The 21,808-nt window shown below is 46.4% G+C and overlaps 1 protein-coding gene and 1 non-coding gene across 3 annotated transcripts in view; both read left to right on the forward strand.

Moving 5' to 3' along the window:
- LOC123770245 (acetylcholinesterase) overlaps positions 1-21,808 on the forward strand; it is a 488,614-nt gene that overhangs the window by 362,166 nt on the left and 104,640 nt on the right. The window lies entirely within an intron of this gene.
- On the forward strand, positions 18,138-18,256 carry LOC123770439 (5S ribosomal RNA). The gene has a single exon (XR_006774342.1). It is a non-coding gene; the product is annotated as a 5S ribosomal RNA (ribosomal RNA).

Raw genomic sequence — 21,808 nt, forward strand, 5'->3', positions numbered from 1 at the left:
CGGTAATATTTAATAATATATATATATATATATATATATATATATATATATATATATATATATATATATATATATATATATATATATATATATATATATATATATATATATCTTTGGACAACACCCACCAGTGGGACTCGAACCCAGAAAGCACAACTACCTTCCAGTAGCTGCCATAACTAGTACGCTTTAACCCACTACACCATCAGACCCTACAAAAGAAGTAGAGACTTCGAGATATATATACATCTCAAATATCTCCACTTCCCTTTCTGGCTTTCTGGGTTCGAGTCCCACTGGTGGGTGTTGTCCAAAGATTGTTAATCTTCACTTGTGGTTTATGCAAGTATAGGCTTATAGCTGGACACGAGTTCTCTCACATTGACAGTGGCTTGATGAAAAACGCAGACTAACCTCACACTTATCTGGTGCCCTCGGGAAGTGGAGATATTTGAGATGTATATATATCTCGAAGTCTCTACTTCTTTTGTAGGGTCTGATGGTGTAGTGGGTTAAAGCGTACTAGTTATGGCAGCTACTGGAAGGTAGTTGTGCTTTCTGGGTTCGAGTCCCACTGGTGGGTGTTGTCCAAAGATTGTTAATCTTCACTTGTGGTTTATGCAAGTATAGGCTTATATATATATATATATATATATATATATATATATATATATATATATATATATATATATATATATATATTAGTATATTTTGGTAGCAGTCTTTCTGTAAACATATGTTGTTAAATATGACCGAAAAAGTAAGATTAATAATTCTAACACGAATAGGAACGTTATCCCAACAGACAAAAATCAGAAGATAAAATTGACGATTTACTATAAAACCAAAAAAACGGCCAACCTACTCATGAGAAACTCTCCAGACACAAAGCAGAACGCTTTAAAGGAGACCAACGTCGTCTATGCTTTCAAATGCCCTCTTGGGGACTGTAAGCCCAAAAGAACACAGTATATAGGCAAGACAACAACATCTCTTTCCAGGCGATTAGCAATGCATAAGCAACAGGGCTCCATTAAAGAACATATAATCTCTTCCCACAACTAGACCATCACCAGAGAAGTCTTAACAAACAACACAGAAATCATCGATAGATAGAGCGATAGCAGGCGGCTTGACATCTGCGAGGCACTACACATCAAGAATTCAACACCAGCAATCAACAGCCAATTAATGCACAACTATATTCTACCCACTTCAAGACTCCGTACCAATATAGAAGCATCAAGAGGAAGTATGGGCCAATAGGCCCTTTGCAGTTACTTCCATTCTTCCCTCTCATTTATCCAGTTTATACCCATTGCACCGTGTTCTGTCTTGTGTTGTTCAAAAGTTTTGTTCACCTCATCCAAAACTGTTGCAACATATCACCTCACCCATATGCGAGTATATAAGACAAGCTGTTCAATGTTAGCATTAAGTAAAACTCTGTTCAGTGTTATCAGGTTACAGCTGTGTGTGTGTAAACTAAAGTCTTTGAAAATGTAATAAGTTATTACGAAACGCGTTCAAGCGTCGCGTCAGACTAGAAATACAAATGAATTTTGGAGAATTATATATATATATATATATATATATATATATATATATATATATATATATATATATATATATATATATATATATATATATATATATATATATATATGTATATATGGGAGAACTCCAGTAACATTAGTATTAATTATAAATATTACAGCTTCAATATATATTTTGGTATCAACGTCACATAATCAATACGAAAACGATTTATCCCGTGAAGACTCTCGTGTTATCATGGCGTGAGGCTGGTGTGGGGGGGCTGGCGGTGGCCTGCCTCCCCCCCACACACCAGCTGCATTGCAGGTGTGTCAGGGTGACCCAGACCTCTGGGGACCAGGTGTGTCTAGGGTGACCCAGACCTCTGGGGACCAGGTGTGTCAGGGTGACCCAGACCTCTGGGGACCAGGTGTGTCAGGGTGACCCAGACCTCTGGGGACCAGGTGTGTCAGGGTGACCCAGACCTCTGGGGACCAGGTGTGTCAGGGTGACCCAGACCTCTGGGGACCAGGTGTGTCAGGGTGACCCAGACCTCTGGGGACCAGGTGTGTCAGGGTAACCCAGACCTCTGGGGACCAGGTGTGTCAGGGTGACCCAGACCTCTGGGGACCAGGTGTGCCAGGGTGACCCAGACCTCTGGGGACCAGGTGTGTCTATGGTGACCCAGACCTCTGGGGACTCGTGGGGAGGAGGTAACCTCTGAGGCCAGATTCACGAAGCAGTTACACAATCACTTACGAACCTGTACATCTTTTCTCAATTTTTGGCGGCTTTGTTTACAATTATTAAACAGTTAATGAGCTCCGAAGCACCAGGAGGCTGTATATAACAATAACACCAGTTGATTGGGAAGTTTTCGTGCTTGTAAACTATTTAATAAATGTAACTAAAGCCGTCGAAGATTGAGGAAAGATGTACACGTTCGTAAATGATTACTTAACTGCTTCGTAAATCTGGCCCCAGGATACTGGTGACGGCAGCAGACATGTTAGCGACTTTCAGTATATACAACAACCTTCAGAAAGTGCGTAGCTCTGAAATAGATTATTACACATAAAATTAGTATTATGGCAGTTATTGTTTGTGAGTAAACGCTGACATTTTCCAAGACTGACGCTCAGCACACCTGAGAGAATTAAATAGTGAACCAAGCAATATTTTCTTCCATAGTCATATATGTAAGGAAGTGGAGGTGTTGTGTACGGGAGCAAGTAGTGCTGACACAGCAGCACGAGTGAAGCTGAGTGAAGGAAGGTACAGGATCAGCCTTGACAGTGAAACATCTGCACCATATACCAAACCTGTCAAGAAGGGTATTTTGGAATTTAAAGAAAGAATCTGTCAAGGTACTATATAGAGTATTCATTAGACCAGTCGTACTACATGCAGCACCAGCATGGAGTCCATACCTGGTAATCCACAAGAAAAACTGAAGGTAAATGAACGCAATCTTGAGAAACTTGAAGGTAAAACAAGCAGAATTCTATTTTTTTTTTTTAGGAAATGTTATGAGACATAATTCCTCACCTTGGGCGGAATCATATCTTTCTCCAATGTTATCAATCATTGTTATCAATCTTTCCTTCTATAAATCCATCTTTGAATGTCGTCTTGTGTTGCAAAACTCATGAGGATGGAGGCAAGGCTGCAAGAAACACCACGACGACCTAGACAAACATACGACTACTGAAGTTTAACTTCAGCAAATGTAAAATAATGAAACTAGAAACAGTTGGTCAGACTCAGGCGGTCCAAAGCTGGGATTTGATATTATATCGAAGGTGTCATTAGAAGCCCACACTAAACGAATATGATCAGTTACACGTGCACAGTTTACTATTAAATGAACTACTTTTAGTTATCTGAAGTTAGGAGTTGTTGAAACAACTTTGAAATTTATGACACAAGTGTTTGACCCCAACATTGCTAAATACAACACGAAGCTTGAGAAAGTGCCAGAGTACACCACCACCACCAGACAAGTGCCAGAGTACACCACCACCACCAGACAAGTGCCAGAGTACACCAACACCAGACAAGTGCCAGAGTACACCACCACCAGACAAGTGCCAGAGTACACCACCACCACCAGACAAGTGCCAGGGCACACCACCACCAGACAAGTGCCAGAGTACACCACCACCACCAGACAAGTGCCAGAGTACACCACCACCAGACAAGTGCCAGAGTACACCACCACCACCAGACAAGTGCCAGAGTACACCACCACCAGACAAGTGCCAGAGTACACCACCACCAGACAAGTGCCAGAGTACACCACCACCAGACAAGTGCCAGAGTACACCACCACCACCAGACAAGTGCCAGAGTACACCTCCACCAGACAAGTGCCAGAGTACACCACCACCAGACAAGTGCCAGAGTACACCACCACCACCAGACAAGTGCCAGAGTACACCACCACCACCAGACAAGTGCCAGAGTACACCACCACCAGACAAGTGCCAGAGTACACCACCACCAGACAAGTGCCAGAGTACACCACCACCACCAGACAAGTGCCAGAGTACACCACCACCAGACAAGTGCCAGAGTACACCACCACCACCAGACAAGTGCCAGAGTACACCACCACCACCAGACAAGTGCCAGAGTACACCACCACCAGACAAGTGCCAGGGCACACCATCACCACCAGACAAGTGCCAGAGTACACCACCACCACCAGACGAGTGCCAGAGTACACCACCACCAGACAAGTGCCAGAGTACACCACCACCAGACAAGTGCCAGAGCACACCACCACCACCAGACAAGTGCCAGAGTACACCACCACCACCAGACAAGTGCCAGAGTACACCACCACCACCAGACAAGTGCCAGAGTACACCACCACCAGACAAGTGCCAGAGCACACCACCGCCAGACAAGTGCCAGAGTACACCACCACCACCAGACAAGTGCCAGAGTACACCACCACCAGACAAGTGCCAGAGTACACCACCACCAGACAAGTGCCAGGGCACACCATCACCACCAGACAAGTGCCAGAGTACACCACCACCAGACAAGTGCCAGAGTACACCACCACCAGACAAGTGCCAGAGTACACCACCACCACCAGACAAGTGCCAGAGTACACCACCACCAGACAAGTGCCAGAGTACACCACCACCAGACAAGTGCCAGGGCACACCATCACCACCAGACAAGTGCCAGAGTACACCACCACCAGACAAGTGACAGAGTACACCACCACCAGACAAGTGCCAGAGTACACCACCACCAGACAAGTGCCAGAGTACACCACCACCAGACAAGTGCCAGAGTACACCACCACCAGACAAGTGCCAGGGCACACCATCACCACCAGACAAGTGCCAGAGTACACCACCACCACCAGACAAGTGCCAGAGTACACCACCACCAGACAAGTGCCAGAGTACACCACCACCAGACAAGTGCCAGAGTACACCACCACCAGACAAGTGCCAGAGTACACCACCACCAGACAAGTGCCAGAGTACACCACCACCACCAGACAAGTGCCAGGGCACACCACCACCACCAGACAAGTGCCAGAGTACACCACCACCACCAGACAAGTGCCAGAGTACACCACCACCACCAGACAAGTGCCAGAGTACACCACCACCACCAGACAAGTGCCAGAGTACACCACCACCACCAGACAAGTGCCAGAGTACACCACCACCACCAGACAAGTGCCAGAGTACACCACCACCACCAGACAAGTGCCAGAGTACACCACCACCACCAGACAAGTGCCAGAGTACACCACCACCAGACAAGTGCCAGAGTACACCACCACCAGACAAGTGCCAGAGTACACCACCACCACCAGACAAGTGCCAGAGTACACCACCACCACCAGACAAGTGCCAGAGTACACCACCACCAGACAAGTGCCAGGGTACACCACCACCACCAGACAAGTGCCAGAGTACACCACCACCACCAGACAAGTGCCAGAGTACACCACCACCACCAGACAAGTGCCAGAGTACACCACCACCACCAGACAAGTGCCAGGGTACACCACCACCAGACAAGTGCCAGGGTACACCACCACCACCAGACAAGTGCCAGAGTACACCACCACCACCAGACAAGTGCCAGAGTACACCACCACCAGACAAGTGCCAGAGTACACCACCACCAGACAAGTGCCAGAGCACACCACCACCACCAGACAAGTGCCAGAGTACACCACCACCAGACAAGTGCCAGAGTACACCACCACCAGACAAGTGCCAGAGTACACCACCACCACCAGACAAGTGCCAGAGTACACCACCACCAGACAAGTGCCAGAGCACACCACCACCACCAGACAAGTGCCAGAGTACACCACCACCAGACAAGTGCCAGAGTACACCACCACCAGACAAGTGCCAGAGTACACCACCACCAGACAAGTGCCAGAGTACACCACCACCAGACAAGTGCCAGAGTACACCACCACCACCAGACAAGTGCCAGAGTACACCACCACCAGACAAGTGCCAGAGTACACCACCACCACCAGACAAGTGCCAGAGTACACCACCACCACCAGACAAGTGCCAGAGTACACCACCACCAGACAAGTGCCAGAGTACACCACCACCACCAGACAAGTGCCAGAGTACACCACCACCACCAGACAAGTGCCAGAGTACTCCACCACCACCAGACAAGTGCCAGAGTACACCACCACCAGACAAGTGCCAGAGTACACCACCACCAGACAAGTGCCAGAGTACACCACCACCAGACAAGTGCCAGAGTACACCACCACCACCAGACAAGTGCCAGAGTACACCACCACCAGACAAGTGCCAGAGTACACCACCACCACCACCAGACAAGTGCCAGAGTACACCACCACCAGACAAGTGCCAGAGTACACCACCACCACCAGACAAGTGCCAGAGTACACCACCACCAGACAAGTGCCAGAGTACACCACCACCACCAGACAAGTGCCAGAGTACACCACCACCAGACAAGTGCCAGAGCACACCACCGCCAGACAAGTGCCAGAGTACACCACCACCAGACAAGTGCCAGAGTACACCACCACCAGACAAGTGCCAGAGTACACCACCACCACCAGACAAGTGCCAGAGTACACCACCACCACCAGACAAGTGCCAGAGTACACCACCACCACCAGACAAGTGCCAGAGTACACCACCACCACCAGACAAGTGCCAGAGTACACCACCACCAGACAAGTGCCAGAGTACACCACCACCACCAGACAAGTGCCAGAGTACACCACCACCACCAGACAAGTGCCAGAGTACACCACCACCACCAGACAAGTGCCAGAGTACACCACCACCACCAGACAAGTGCCAGAGTACACCACCACCACCAGACAAGTGCCAGAGTACACCACCACCAGACAAGTGCCAGAGTACACCACCACCACCAGACAAGTGCCAGAGTACACCACCACCAGACAAGTGCCAGAGTACACCACCACCAGACAAGTGCCAGCACTAGTAGCAATTATTTACTAAGAAATATTTTAATTAAAGTTCACGTCACTGGAAGAGAGGAAAGTAAAGGGATGCATGAAGAGCTCAGCAGACACACACTGCTTACCATGGGTCGTGCATGATAACGGGGAACTGCTTACCATGGGTCGTGCATGATAAAGGGGAACTGCTTACCATGGGTCGTGCATGATAAAGGGGAACTGCTTACCATGGGTCGTGCATGATAAAGGGGAACTGCATACCATGGGTCGTGCATGATAAAGGGGAACTGCTTACCATGGGTCGTGCATGATAAAGGGGAACTGCTTACCATGGGTCGTTCATGATAAAGGGGAACTGCATACCATGGGTCGTGCATGATAAAGGGGAACTGCTTACCATGGGTCGTGCATGATAAAGGGGAACTGCTTACCATGGGTCGTGCATGATAAAGGGGAACTGCTTACCATGGGTCGTTCATGATAAAGGGGAACTGCTTACCATGGGTCGTTCATGATAAAGGGGAACTGCTTACCATGGGTCGTTCATGATAAAGGGGAACTGCTTACCATGGGTCGTGCATGATAAAGGGGAACTGCATACCATGGGTCGTGCATGATAAAGGGGAACTGCTTACCATGGGTCGTGCATGATAAAGGGGAACTGCTTACCATGGGTCGTGCATGATAAAGGGGAACTGCTTACCATGGGTCGTTCATGATAAAGGGGAACTGCTTACCATGGGTCGTTCATGATAAAGGGGAACTGCTTACCATGGGTCGTTCATGATAAAGGGGAACTGCTTACCATGGGTCGTTCATGATAAAGGGGAACTGTTTACCATGGGTCGTACACGATAAAGGGGAACTGCTTACCATGGGTCGTGCATGATAAAGGGGAACTGCTTACCATGGGTCGTTCATGATAAAGGGGAACTGCTTACCATGGGTCGTGCATGATAAAGGGGAACTGCTTACCATGGGTCGTTCATGATAAAGGGGAACTGCTTACCATGGGTCGTTCATGATAAAGGGGAACTGCTTACTATGGGTCGTGCATGATAAAGGGGAACTGCTTACCATGGGTCGTGCATGATAAAGGGGAACTGCTTACCATGGGTCGTTCATGATAAAGGGGAACTGCTTACCATGGGTCGTTCATGATAAAGGGGAACACAAATAGAGAATAAAAACACGAATGAGGCACAGAATCATTAGAAAGAATTGTTTAAATGCCAAATTAATAACCAATTGTATGAAATGTGCTAAGAAGCGATGGACACAGACGAGTTTCATTTACGGCATCAAATGTAGCGATTACAGGACCTAATAAACTTTGAAGACTGTACACCCGTCGATTGACAGCTGAGAGGCTGGACACTGGACCTGCAGCTCTCCCACGCAATGTCAACTAGATGAGTACAACTATACCTGGTTGATGGGGTTCTGGGAGTTCTTCTACTCCCCAAGCCCGGCCCGAAGCCAGGCTTGACTTGTGAGAGTTTGGTCCACCAGGCTGTTGCTTGGAGCGGCCCGCAGGCCCACATACCCACCACAGCCCGGTTGGTCCGGCACTCCTTTGAGGAATAAATCTAGTTTCTTCTTGAAGATGTCCACGGTTGTTCCGGCAATATTTCTTATGCTTGCTGGGAGGACGTTGAACAACCGCGGACCTCTGATGTTTATACAGTGTTCTCTGATTGTGCCTATGGCACCTCTGCTCTTCACTGGTTCTATTCTGCATTTTCTTCCATATCGTTCACTCCAGTACGTTATTATTTTACTGTGTAGATTTGGTACTTGGCCCTCCAGTATCTTCCAGGTGTATATTATTTGATATCTCTCTCGTCTTCTTTCTAGTGAGTACATTTGGAGGGCTTTGAGACGATCCCAATAATTTAGATGCTTTATCGCGTCTATGCGTGCCGTATATGTTCTCTGTATTCCCTCTATTTCAGCAATCCCTCCTGCTCTGAAGGGGGAAGTGAGTACTGAGCAGTACTCAAGACGGGACAACACAAGTGATTTGAAGAGTACAACCATTGTGATGGGATCCATGGATTTGAAAGTTCTCGTAATCCATCCTATCATTTTTCTGGCTGTCGCAATATTTGCTTGGTTATGCTCCCTAAACGTTAGATCGTCAGACATCATTATTCCCAAATCCTTTACATGCTGTTTTCCTACTATGGGTACATTTGATTGTGTTTTGTACTCTGTATTATGTTTAAGGTCCTCATTTTTACCGTACCTGAGTACCTGGAATTTATCATTGTTAAACATCATGTTATTTTCTGATGCCCAGTCGAAAACTTTATTAATATCAGCTTGAAGTTTTTTAATGTCTTCAGCCGAGGTAATTTTCATACTGATTTTTGTGTCATCTGCAAATGATGATGAACATGCCACACACTATGTGAACACACACACACACACACACACACACACATGGAAAGCTAAGCTGCTGGATGTGGCAACATGAAACTTTCTAAGTCAAAACGTCAAGGGACCGACAAGAATGAGAGGAGGGGATGAACCAGCTTTGCTTGATCTGATATTTACCCTAAATGAGTGGGATATAAGGGAAGTTCAGTTGGAAGCCCCCTTGGGAATGAGTGATCATAGTGTATTGAACTTTGAGTACCTGGTTGAGCTAGGAATTTTCTCCCCCCAAAAAAGAACTGGGAAACAAAGGGCTGACGTACCGAAAGGGAAACTATGAGGAGATGAATAAATTCCTATGGGATATACATTGGGACACAGAACTCAGAACCAAGTCCGTACAAGACATGATGGACTATGTCACCCAAAAGTCTCAGGAGGCTGTAAGCAGGTTTGTCCCAGCCCGACAGGAAAAAAACAGAGAAGCAAAAGAAGAATCCGTGGTTTAATAGGGAATGTATGAAAGCAAAGGAGCTGAACAAAAGGGCATGGAGGAACTTCCGTAATAACAGAACACCAGAAAGTAGAGAGAGATACCAGAGAACCAGGAACGAGTATGTTGGTGTGAGAAGAGCAGCTGAGATAAGGTATGAAAATGATATAGCTAATAAAGCCAAGACCGAACCAAAGCTACTACACAGTCACATCAGGAGGAAGACAACAGTGAAGGAACAGGTGATGAAACTTAAACGGGTGAGGACAGATACACAGATAATGACAAAGAGGTGTGTGAAGAACTCAACAAAAGGTTCCAGGAGGTCTTTACAATAGAACAAGGAGAGGTCACGGCGCTAGAAGAGGTGGCTGCAAACCAGGCGACTTTGGAAGGGTTCGAAATAACAAGAGATTAGGTCAAGAAGCACCTATTGGAGCTGTTGGGCTGGACGGAATCTCACCAGGAGTATTGAAAGAGTGTGCAGGAGCACTTTGTTTGCCACTTTCCAGTGTGTATAGTAGGTCACTGGAAACGGGAGACCTACCAGAAATATGGAAGACGGCTAATGTAGTCCCAATATACAAAAAGGGTGACAGACAAGAGGCACTGAACTACAGGCCAGTGTCCTTAATTTGTATACCATGCAAGGTGATGGAGAAGATCGTAAGAAAAAACCTAGTAACACATCTGGAGAGAAGAGACTTCGTGACAACCCATCAACATGGGGTTCAGGGAGGGTAAATCTTGCCTTACAGGCTTAATAGAATTCTACGATCAGGTGAAAAAGATTAAGCAAGAAAGAGAAGGATCGGTGAACTGCATTTTTTGGACTGTCGGAAAGCCTTTGACACAATATCCCATAAAAGGCTGATGCATAAGCTGGAGAAACAGGCAGGAGCAACTGGTAGGGCGCTCCAGTGGATAAGGGAGTACCTAAGCAATAGGAAGCAGAGTTACAGTGAGGGGTGAGACCTCAGATTGGCGTGAAGTCACCAGTGGAGTCCCACAGGGCTCTGTACTCGGACCTATCCTGTTTCTGTTATACGTAAATGATCTCCCAGAGGGTATAGACTCATTTCTCTCAATGTTTGCTGACGACGCCAAAATTATGAAAAGGATTAAGACAGAGGAGGACAGCTAGAGGTTTCAAGAAGACCTGGGACAAACTGCGGGAAAGGTCGAACAAATTATTGTTAGAGTTTAATCCAAGCAAATGTAATATAATGAAGATAGGTGAAGGGAGCAGGTGACCAGATACAAGGTATCATTTGGGAGATGAAATACTTCAAAAGTCAGAGAGAGAGAAAGACCTGGGGGTTGATATCACGCCAGACCTGTCCCCTGAAGCTCATATCAAGAGGATAACATCAGCGGCATATGCCGGGTTGGCTAACATAAGAACGGAATTTAGAAGCTTGTATAAGGAATCTTTCAGAACAATATATACCACATATATATTGTGCTTGGGCCGGGCTTGGGGAGTAGACGAACTCCCAGAACCCCATCAACCAGGTATCAACCAGGTAACATATGTCAGACCAATCCTGGAGTATGCGGCTCCAGCATGGACTCCAAATCTAGTCAAGGATAAGACTAAAGTTTAAAAGATTCAAAGGTTTGCCACCAGACTAGTATCCGAGCTGAGAGGTATGAGCTACGAGGAGAGACTACAGGAATTAAACCTCACTTTGTTGGAAGACAGAAGAGTTAGGGGGGACATGATCACCACATTCAAGATTCTCAAGGGAATCAATAGGGTAGATAGAGAGAGGCTATTTAACACAAGGGCCACACGCACTAGGGGACATAGGTGGAAACTGAGTGCACAAATGAGCCACAGAGATATTAGAAAGAACTTTTTTAGTGTGAGAGTGGTTGACAAATGGAATGTATTAGGAAGTGATGTGGTGGAGGCTGACTCCATACACAGTTTCAAGTGTAGATATGATAGAGCCCAATAGGCTCAGGAACCTGTACACCTGTTGATTGACGGTTGAGAGGCGGGACCAAAGAGCCAGAGCTCAACCCCTGCAAGCACAATTAGGTGAGTACACACACACACACACACAGTACCCCATAAAAGGTTGATGCATAAGCTGGAGAAACAGGCAAGAGTGACTGGTAGGGAGCTCCAGTGGATAAGGGCGTACCTAAGCAATAGGAAGCAGAGAGTTACGGTGAGGGGTGAGACCTCAGATTGGCGTGAAGTCACCAGTGGAGTCCCACAGGGCTCTGTACTCGGACCTATCCTGTTTCTGATATACGCAAATGATCTCCCAGAGGGAATAGACTCATTCCTCTCAATGTTTGCTGACGACGCCAAAATTATGAGAAGGATTAAGACAGAAGAGCTTGAGGCTTGAAGAAGACCTGGACATTCCTGCAGGAATGGTCGAACAAATGGTTGTTAAAGTTTAACCCAAGCAAATGTAATGTAATGAAGATAGGTGTAGGGAGGAGGAGACAAGATACAAGGTATCATTTGGGAGATGAAATACTTCATGAGTCAGAGAGAGAGAAAGACCTGGAGGTTGATATCACGCCAGACCTGTCCCCTGAAGCCTATATCAAGGGGATAACATCTGCGGCATATGCCAGGTTGACTAACATAAGAACGGCCTTTTGAAACTTATGTAAGGAATCTTTCAGAACTTTGTATTTCACATATGTCAGACCAATCCTGGAGTCAGCCCCAGCACGGCTCCGTGCAGCCCCAGCACGGAGTCCATATCTAGTCAAGCATAAGACTAAACTGGAAAAAGTTCAATGGTTTACCACCAGACTGGTACCCGAACTGAGGGGAATGAGCTTCGAGGAGAGACTACGGGAACAAAACCTCACGTCACTGGGAGACAGAAGAGTTAGAGGGGACATGATCACCTCATACAAGATTCTCAGAGGAATTGATAGGGCAGATAAAGACAGACTATTTAACACAAGGGGCACACGCACAAGGGGACACAGATGGAAACTGAGTGCCCAAATGAGCCATAGAGACGTTAGAAAGAATTTTTTCAGTGTCAAAGTAGTAGACAAATGGAATGCATAAGGAAGTGATGTGGTGGAGGCTGACTCCATACACAGCTTCATGTGTAGATATGATAGAGCCCAGTAGGCTCAGGAACCTGTACATTAGTTGACTGACAGTTGAGAGGCGGGACCAAAGAGCCGGAGCTCAACCCCCGCAAGCATAACTAGGTAAGTACAAACACACTCACACACACACACACACAGACACACACACACACGCGCGCACAAACACACACACACACACACACACACACACACACACACACACACACACACACGCACGCACAAACACACACACACACAAGCTAGCAAAGCAAAAAGTAAAAGGGCGTGGAGAAACTACAGAAATAATAGGACTCTAGTGAGCAGAGAAAGATCCCAGAGCGCCAGGAATGAATACGTCAGGGTGAGAAGAGAGGCAGAAAGACAATATGAAAATGACATAACAAGCAAGGCAAAAACTCGCCCTAAATTGCTGCACAATCACATCAGAAGAAAAACATCAGTTAAGGAACAGGTAATGAGACTGAGGATAGGGGCAGACGAATTCACTATAAACGACTAGGAGGTGTGCGAGGAACTCTATAAGAAATTTCAGGAGGTCTTCACAGTAGAGCAAGGGGAAGTCCCAGAGATAAGGACTGGAATAGTTAACCAGACACCGCTAGAGGAGTTTGTGATTACCAGTGGGGAGGTGAGGAAGCATCTGCTAGAGTTGGATGTGACAAAGGCTATAGACCCGGATGGAATCTCACAATGGATACTAAAGGAAGGAGCAGAAGCTCTGTGCCTGCCACTCTTCACGGTGTATAACAGATCACTGGTAACAGGTGAACTGCCAAAAACTTGGAAGACGGCTAATGTAGTTCAGATATTCAAGAAGGGTGATAGACAGGAGGCACTGAACTACAGGCCAGTGTCACTAACATGTATACCATGCAGAATGAAGAGGAAAATTGTGCGAAGAAACTAGTGGAACATCTGGAGCAGAAGAACTTTGTATCACAACATCAGCATGGGTTCAGGGATGGCAGGTCATGCTTCACAGGATTGATTACATTCTATGACCAGTCAACAAAATTTTTGGATTGCAAGAAAGCATTTGACAGAGTACCACATAAGAGACTGATGTACAAACTGAAGATGCAGGCAGGAGTGAAAGGGAAAGTACTTCACTGGATAAGGGAGTACCCAAACAAAAGAAGACAGCGAATCACTGTGAGAGGTGAGGTCTTGGAGTGACGGGGAGTCACCAGTGGAGTTCTTACCTTGAGGTTACCTTGAGGTGCTTCCGGGGCTCAGCGTCCCCGCGGCCCGGTCGTCGACCAGGCCTCCTGGTTGCTGGACTGATCAACCAGGCTGTTAGACGCGGCTGCTCGCAGCCTGATGTATGAGTCACAGCCTGGTTGATCAGGTATCCTTTGGAGGTGCTTATCCAGTTCTCTCTTGAACACTGTGAGGGGTCGGCCAGTTATGTCCCTTATGTGTAGTGGAAGCGTGTTGAACAGTCTCGGGCCTCTGATGTTGATAGAGTTCTCTCTCACAGTACCTGTTGCACCTCTGCTTTTCAACGGGGGTATTCTGCACATCCTGCCATGTCTTCTGGTCACTCTCCCTCAGGGATCAGTTCTCGAACATATATTGTTCCTGATATATGTAAATGATCTCCCAGAGAGAATAGACTCGTTGCTCTCAATGTTTGCTGATGATGCAAAAATTATGAGGAGGATTAAAATGAAGAACAATAGTATGAGGCTACTAGATGACCTAAACAGATTGAATGAATGGTCCAACAAATGGCTACTAAAGTTCAACCCAAGTAAATGTAAGGTAATGAAGCTAGGGGGGGGGAGGAAATAGGACAAACACAGGATACAGAATAGGAGATAAAGTTCTTCACGAAACGGACAGAGAGAAAGATCTAGGAGTTGATATCATGCTTAACCTGTCTCCGGAAGCCCACATCAAAAGAATAACATCGGCGGCGTATGCAAGGCTGGCTAGCATCAGCATTGCCTTCATGAATCTGTGTATCGAATCATTCAGAACCTTGTATACCACATATGTAAGACCAATCCTGGAGTATGCGGCCTCCGCATGGAGCCCGTACCTTATCAAACACAAGACAAAGCTGGAAAAAGTTCAGAGATATGCCACTAGGCTAGTTTAAGAACTAAGAGGTATGAGTTACGAGGAAAGGCTGCGTGAAAGGCACCTCACGTAGTTGGAAGACAGAAGAGTACGGACAGACATGATCACTACCTACAAAATTCTCAGAGGAATTGACATGGTAGATAAAGACAAACTGTTTAATACGGGTGGTATGCGAACAAGGAGACACAGGTGGAAACTGAGTACATAAATGAGCCACCGGGACGTTAGAAAGAACATTTTCAGTGTCAGAGTAGTTAACAGATGGAATGCATTAGGCAGTGATGTGGTGGAGGAATCTGTACACCACTTGCTTGACAGTTGAGAGGTGGGACCAAAGAGCCAGAGCTCCACCCCCGCAAGCATAACAAGGTGAGTACAACTAAGTGAGTACACACACACACACAGCGATCGATCACAATATCCTCTCAGTTATCGTCGAGGCAGGAATGCACAATACATGAAGAATGAGAAATGGTTCCAGCTGGCGGCCGCTTCATATATTTCCCTGTGTTGTGACGGCAACATTCGGGACACTTTTTGTACGTGTAGAGAGAAATGTGTGATGTAGTATCCAATGATGGTCCTACACACGCAAACACACACACACACACACACACACACACACACACACACACACACACACACACACACACACACACACACACACACACACACACACACACACACACACACGCACTCACACACACACACACACACACACACACACACACACACACACACACACACACACACACACACACACACACACACACACACACTATCTGGGTGAAGTGCAGTGGGAGGAAGAAATTAGAGGAAAAACAGTCCAAGATATGATGGACCTAGTCATACAGAAATGCCAGGAGGCCGAAGAGAGATTTATACCAACAGTAAAGGGAAAAATAAGAAGGAATATAATAACCCATGGTTTAATAGACAGTGTCAGGAAGCAAAAATGGCCAGCAGGCGGGAGTGGAGGAAGTACAGAAGACAAAGAACAGAGGACAACAGGATCAGATGCAACAGAGCTAGGAATGATTACATTAAAATAAGACGAACATCGGAAAGGGACTATGAGAACGATATTGCAATCAAAGCGAAAAAACAACCTAAGTTACTACACAGTCATATAAGAAGAAAAATGTCGGTGAACGACCAAGTGACAAGACTAAGGAAGACAGAGGGGGCATATACTGAAAGTGACAAGGAAATCTGCGAGGCACTGAATGCCAGTTTCCATGGAGTATTCACTACCGAGCCTGAGCAGCTCCCATTGTTGGAAGGGGTTACCCTAGATGAAAGACTATCAGATATAGGGGTGACAGCAGAGGAGGTAATGAAACAGTTGACAACACTGGATGCAACTAAAGCAGTTGGACCAGACAAAGTATCACCGTGGATACTAAAAGAAGCAGTGCAGACCCTCAGCGTGCCTCTGGCAATGATCTTTAATGAGTCACTTATGTTGGGAGAATTGCCCAGTTGCGGGAAGAAGGCAAATGTCGTGCCGATCTTCAAGAAAGGCGATAGAGAGGAGGCACTTAACTATAGACCTGTATCACTGACAAGCATCCCCTGTAAAATACTGGAAAGAATAATTAGGCTACGACTGGTTGCACACCTGGAGAACATTAGGTTTGTAAACAAACATCAACATGGGTTCTGGACAGGGAAATCGTGCCTAACAAACCTTCTGGAATTCTATGATAAAATAACGAGGATAAGACAGGACAGAGATGGTTGGGCAGACTGCATATTTCTGTACTGCCAAAAAGCCTTTGATACAGTACCGCACATGAGACTGCTGTTCAAGCTCGAGAGGCAGGCGGGGGTGGGGGGAAAGGTCCTAGCATGGATAAGGAACTACCTAACAGGAAGGAGCCAAAGAGTTATGGTAAGGGGCGAGAAGTCGGACTGGCGAACAGTAACAAGTGGAGTACCACAAGGATCGGTGCTGGGACCAATTCTATTTCTTGTATATGTTAACGACATGTTTACAGGCGTAGAGTCCTACATGTCGATGTTTGCGGATGACGCAAAGTTGATGAGAAGAGTTGTGACAGATGAGGATTGTAGGATCCTCCAAGAGGACCTGAACAGGTTGCAGAGATGGTCAGAGAAATGGCTACTGGAATTCAACACGAGCAAATGTAAATTTATGGGAATGGGACTAGGAGATAGGAGACCAAAGAGACAGTACACAATGAAGGGGAACAGCCTACCTGTGACGACGCGCGAAAGAGACCTGGGTGTGGATGTAATACCTAATCTATCTCCTGAGGCACATATAAATAGGATAACGACAGCAGCATACTCTACATTGGCAAAAGTTAGAACATCATTCAAAAACCTAAGTAAGGAGGCATTTAGGGCGCTTTACACTGCCTACGTGAGGCCAGTCTTAGAGTATGCCGCCTCATCATGGAGTCCCCATCTGAAGAAGCATATAATGAAACTGGAAAAGGTTCAGAGGTTTGCAACGAGACTCGTCCCAGAGCTATGAGGGATGGGGTATGAGGAGCGCCTGAGGGCACTGTGCCTTACGACACTAGAAAGAAGAAGGGAGAGGAGGGACATGATAGGAACGTATAAAATACTCAGAGGGATTGACAGAGTGGACATAGAAGAAATGTTCACACGGAATAGTAACAGAACGAGGGGACATGGATGAAAGCTTGAAACTCACATGAGTCACAGAGATGTTAGGAAGTTTTCTTTTAGCGTGAGAGTAGTGGGAAAATGGAATGCACTTCAGGAACAGGTTGTGGAAGCAAATACTATTCATAATTTTAAAACCAGGTATGATAGGGAAATGGGACAGGAGTCATTGCTGTAAACAACCGATGCTCGAAAGGCGGGATCCAAGAGTCACTGCTCGATCCTGCAAACACAACTAGGTGAGTACACACACACACACACACACACACACACACACACGCGCACACACACGCACACACACACACACACACACACACACACACACACACACACACACACACACACACACACACACGCACACACACACACACACACACACACACACACACACACACACACACACACACACACGCTAACGGCCATACAACGTTGAGAACACCGTTTCTCGTCCGATCAGCGAAGTTAAGCAACGTTGGGTTTGGTTAGTACTTGGATGGGTGACCGTCTGGGAACACCAAATGCTGTTGGCAATAATTTTAGGGGCGCCGGTGGCTGGGTAGAGAGCACGCTAGACACGTAATCCTGTAGCCCGGGGTTCGATTCCCCACACCGGTGAGAACCAATGGGCTGAGTTTCTTTCACCCTGATGCCCTGTTACCTAGCTGTAAATAGGTACCTGGGAGTTAGACATCTGTTACGGGCTGCTTCCTGAGTGTGTGTGTGGGAGGGGGGGGGGGAAGGAGTTAGTAGTAACAATTGATTGATTGACAATTGAGAGGAGGGCCGAAAGAGCAGAGCTCAATCCCCGCAAGCACAACTAGGTGAATACATACTATGTAGTTAGGAAAGAGAGGGAAGGAAGAGGAGGAGGTCGAGTAGCTCTGCTGATAAGAGTGCATTACGACTATATAGGCCTTGGAAGGGATCAGGACAAGGATTTGGGATGGGGACGGAGGGTGGGGGAAGGAATAGCGCCCAACCACTTAGTCGGGGATTGAACGCCAACCTGCATGAAGCGAGACCATCGCTCAACCATCCAGCCCAAGTGGTTGGACCTTCTAAGATGAGATTGGAGTTTTGAGGCGATGGTTATCCATGGCTGTGAAGATATCAGTGACTACATAACAGGTACCACAGCAGTTGGGAGACAAAAACCTATAGTAGTAGCCATATATATACCCCCCGCCCCCCAAATGACACAAGACCCAGACAGGAATATGATAAAAACAACATGGCTACTATTAATATAATGAGAGGGCATCTTCTGTCGCTAGCAGGAATTGATCTGGACTACTAATCATGGGAGACTTCAACCACGGGAAGATAAATTGGGAGAACAGAGACCCGCATGGAGGACCAGACACATGGAGGACTAAGTTGTTGGACGTGGCAACAAGAAACTTTCTAAGCCAACACATCAAGGGACCGACAAGATTGAGAAGAGAAGACGAACCAGCAATGCTTGATCTGATATTCTACCTGAATGGGAGTCGAATATAAGGAAAGGAATGTTGGAAGCCGCCTTACGAATGAGCGATCACAGTGTACTGATATTTGAGTACCTGGTAGAGTTAGGAATATTCTCTCTCCAAAATGAACTAGAAAACGAAGGGATGGCGTACCGCAAGGGAAATTATGAGATGAGTAAATTCCTAAGAGAATTCCAAAACTGCTCCACAGCCACATCAGGAGAAAAACAACAGTGAATATACCATGGGACACAGAACTTAGAACTAAGACTGTACAAGACATGCAAGGCATGATGGACTATGTCACCCAAGTGTCAGGAGACAGTAAGCAGGTTTATCCCGGCTCAAACGAATAAAAAAATAGCAGCGAAAGAGGAATCCATAATTTAATAGGGCATGTATGGAAACAAAGGAAAGGAACAAAAGGGCGTGGAGGAACTTCCGAAATAACAGAACAGCAGAGAGCAGAGAGAGATACCAGAGAGCCAGGAATGTGTATGTCAGTGTGAGAAGAGAAGCAGAGAGACAGCATGAAAATGATATAGTAAATAAAGCCAAGACCGAACCAAAACTGCTCCACAACCACATCAGGAGGAAAACAACAGTGAAAATACAGGCGATGAAACTTAAAACTGGTGAGGACAGGTACGCAGAGAATAACAAAGACAGACATATGTGAAGAACACAACAAGTGATTCCAGGGGGGGGGGGGTCCTCACAATAGAACGAGGTGAACTCCTTGAGGTAGGAGAGGTGGCAGTAAAGCAGGAGGCCTTGGAAGGGCTCGAAAATAACAGAGATGAGGTTAAGAGGCATCTGTTGGATCTGGATGTTAGAAAGGCTGTTGGTCCGGACGGAATCTCGCCATGGATACTGAAGGAGTGTGCAGGAGCACTTTGCTTGCCACTTTCCATGGTGCATAGTATGTCACTGGAGATGGGAGACTTACCAAAAAATATGGAAGACGGCTAATGTAGTCCAAATATAAAAAAGTGCGACCAGTCAAGAGACACTGAACTTCTGGCCAGTGTCCTTAACTTGTATACCATGCAAGGTGATGGAGAAGATCGTGAGAAAAAGCCTAGTAACAAATCTGGAGAAAAGGGACTTCGTGACACACCACCAACAAGGGTTCAGGGAGGGTAAATCTTGCCTCACAAGTTTAAAAGAATTCTTTGATCAGGTGACAAAGACTAAGCAAGAATGAGAAGGCTGGGCAGACTGCATTTTCTTGGACTGTCAGAAAGCCTTTCACACAGTACCACATAACAGGCTGGTGCATAAGTTGGAGAAACGGGCAAGAGTAACTGGTAGGGTGCTCCAGTGGATAAGGGAGTATCTTAAGCCACAGGAAGCAGAGAGTTTCTGTGAAAGGTGAGACCTCAGATTGGCGTGAAGTCACAGGTGGAGTCCCACAGGGTTCTGTACTCGGACCTATCCTGGTTCTGATATACGTAAATGATCTTCTAGAGGTCATAGACTTATTCCTTTCAATGTTTGCTGATGATACCAAAATTATGAGAAGGATTAAGACAAAGGAGGACAGCTTGAGGCTTCAAGAAGACCTGGACAAACTGAAGGAATGGTCCAACAAATCGTTGTTAGAGTTTAACCCGAGCAAATGTAATGTAATGTAATGTAGGTGTAGGGAGCAAGAGGCCAGATACGAGGTATTATTTGGGAGATGAAATTTAAATTCTTTTAGAATCAGAGAGAGAGAAAGACCTGGAGATTGATATCACGCCAGACCTGTTCCCTGAAGCCCACATCAAGGTATAACCTCAGCGGCATATGCCAGGTTGACCAACATAAGAACGCCCTTTAGAAACTTGTGTAAGAACTGAATCAGAACCTTGTATACCACGTATGTCAAACCAATCCTGGAGTATGCAGCTCCATCATGGAGTCCATATCTCGTCAAGCACAAAACTAAATTGGAGACGGTTCAAAAGTGTGCCACCAGACTAGAGCTCGAACTGAGGGGCATGAGCTATGTGGAGAGATTACGGGAATTAAACCTCACGTCGCTGGAAGACAGGAGAGTTAGGGGGACACGATCACCACATACAAGATTCTCAAAGGAATTGATAAGGTAGACGAAGATAGTTTATTTAACACAAGGGGCACACGCACTAAGTGACTCAGGTGGAAACTGAGTGTCAAAATGAGCCATAAAGACTTTTTTTTTTAGTGTCAGAGCAGTTAATAAATGGAATGCACTAGGAAGTGATGTGGTGGAGGCTGACTCCATACACAGTTTCAAATGTAGATATGATAGAGCCCAGTAGGCTCAGGAACCTGTACACCAGTTGACAGTTGAGAGGCGGGACCAAAGACCCAGAGCTCAACTCCCGCAAGCACAACTAGGTGAATACAACTAGGTGAATACACACACAGCCAAGGGGTTGAGCCAAAGGGGTTGGGTTGAGGGGTTGGGTTGGGTTTGAGCCAAAGCTCAACCCCCTCAAGCACAAATAGGTGAGTACACAAACACACAGGCATCATGATCACAGCATCAAAGATACATAGAGGCATCATGATCACAGCATCAAAGATACATAGAGGCATCATGATCACAGCATCAAAGATACATAGAGGCATCATGATCACAGC

Source organism: Procambarus clarkii, chromosome 42 (assembly GCF_040958095.1).
Source record: "Procambarus clarkii isolate CNS0578487 chromosome 42, FALCON_Pclarkii_2.0, whole genome shotgun sequence".
Lineage (NCBI taxonomy): Eukaryota > Metazoa > Arthropoda > Malacostraca > Decapoda > Cambaridae > Procambarus > Procambarus clarkii.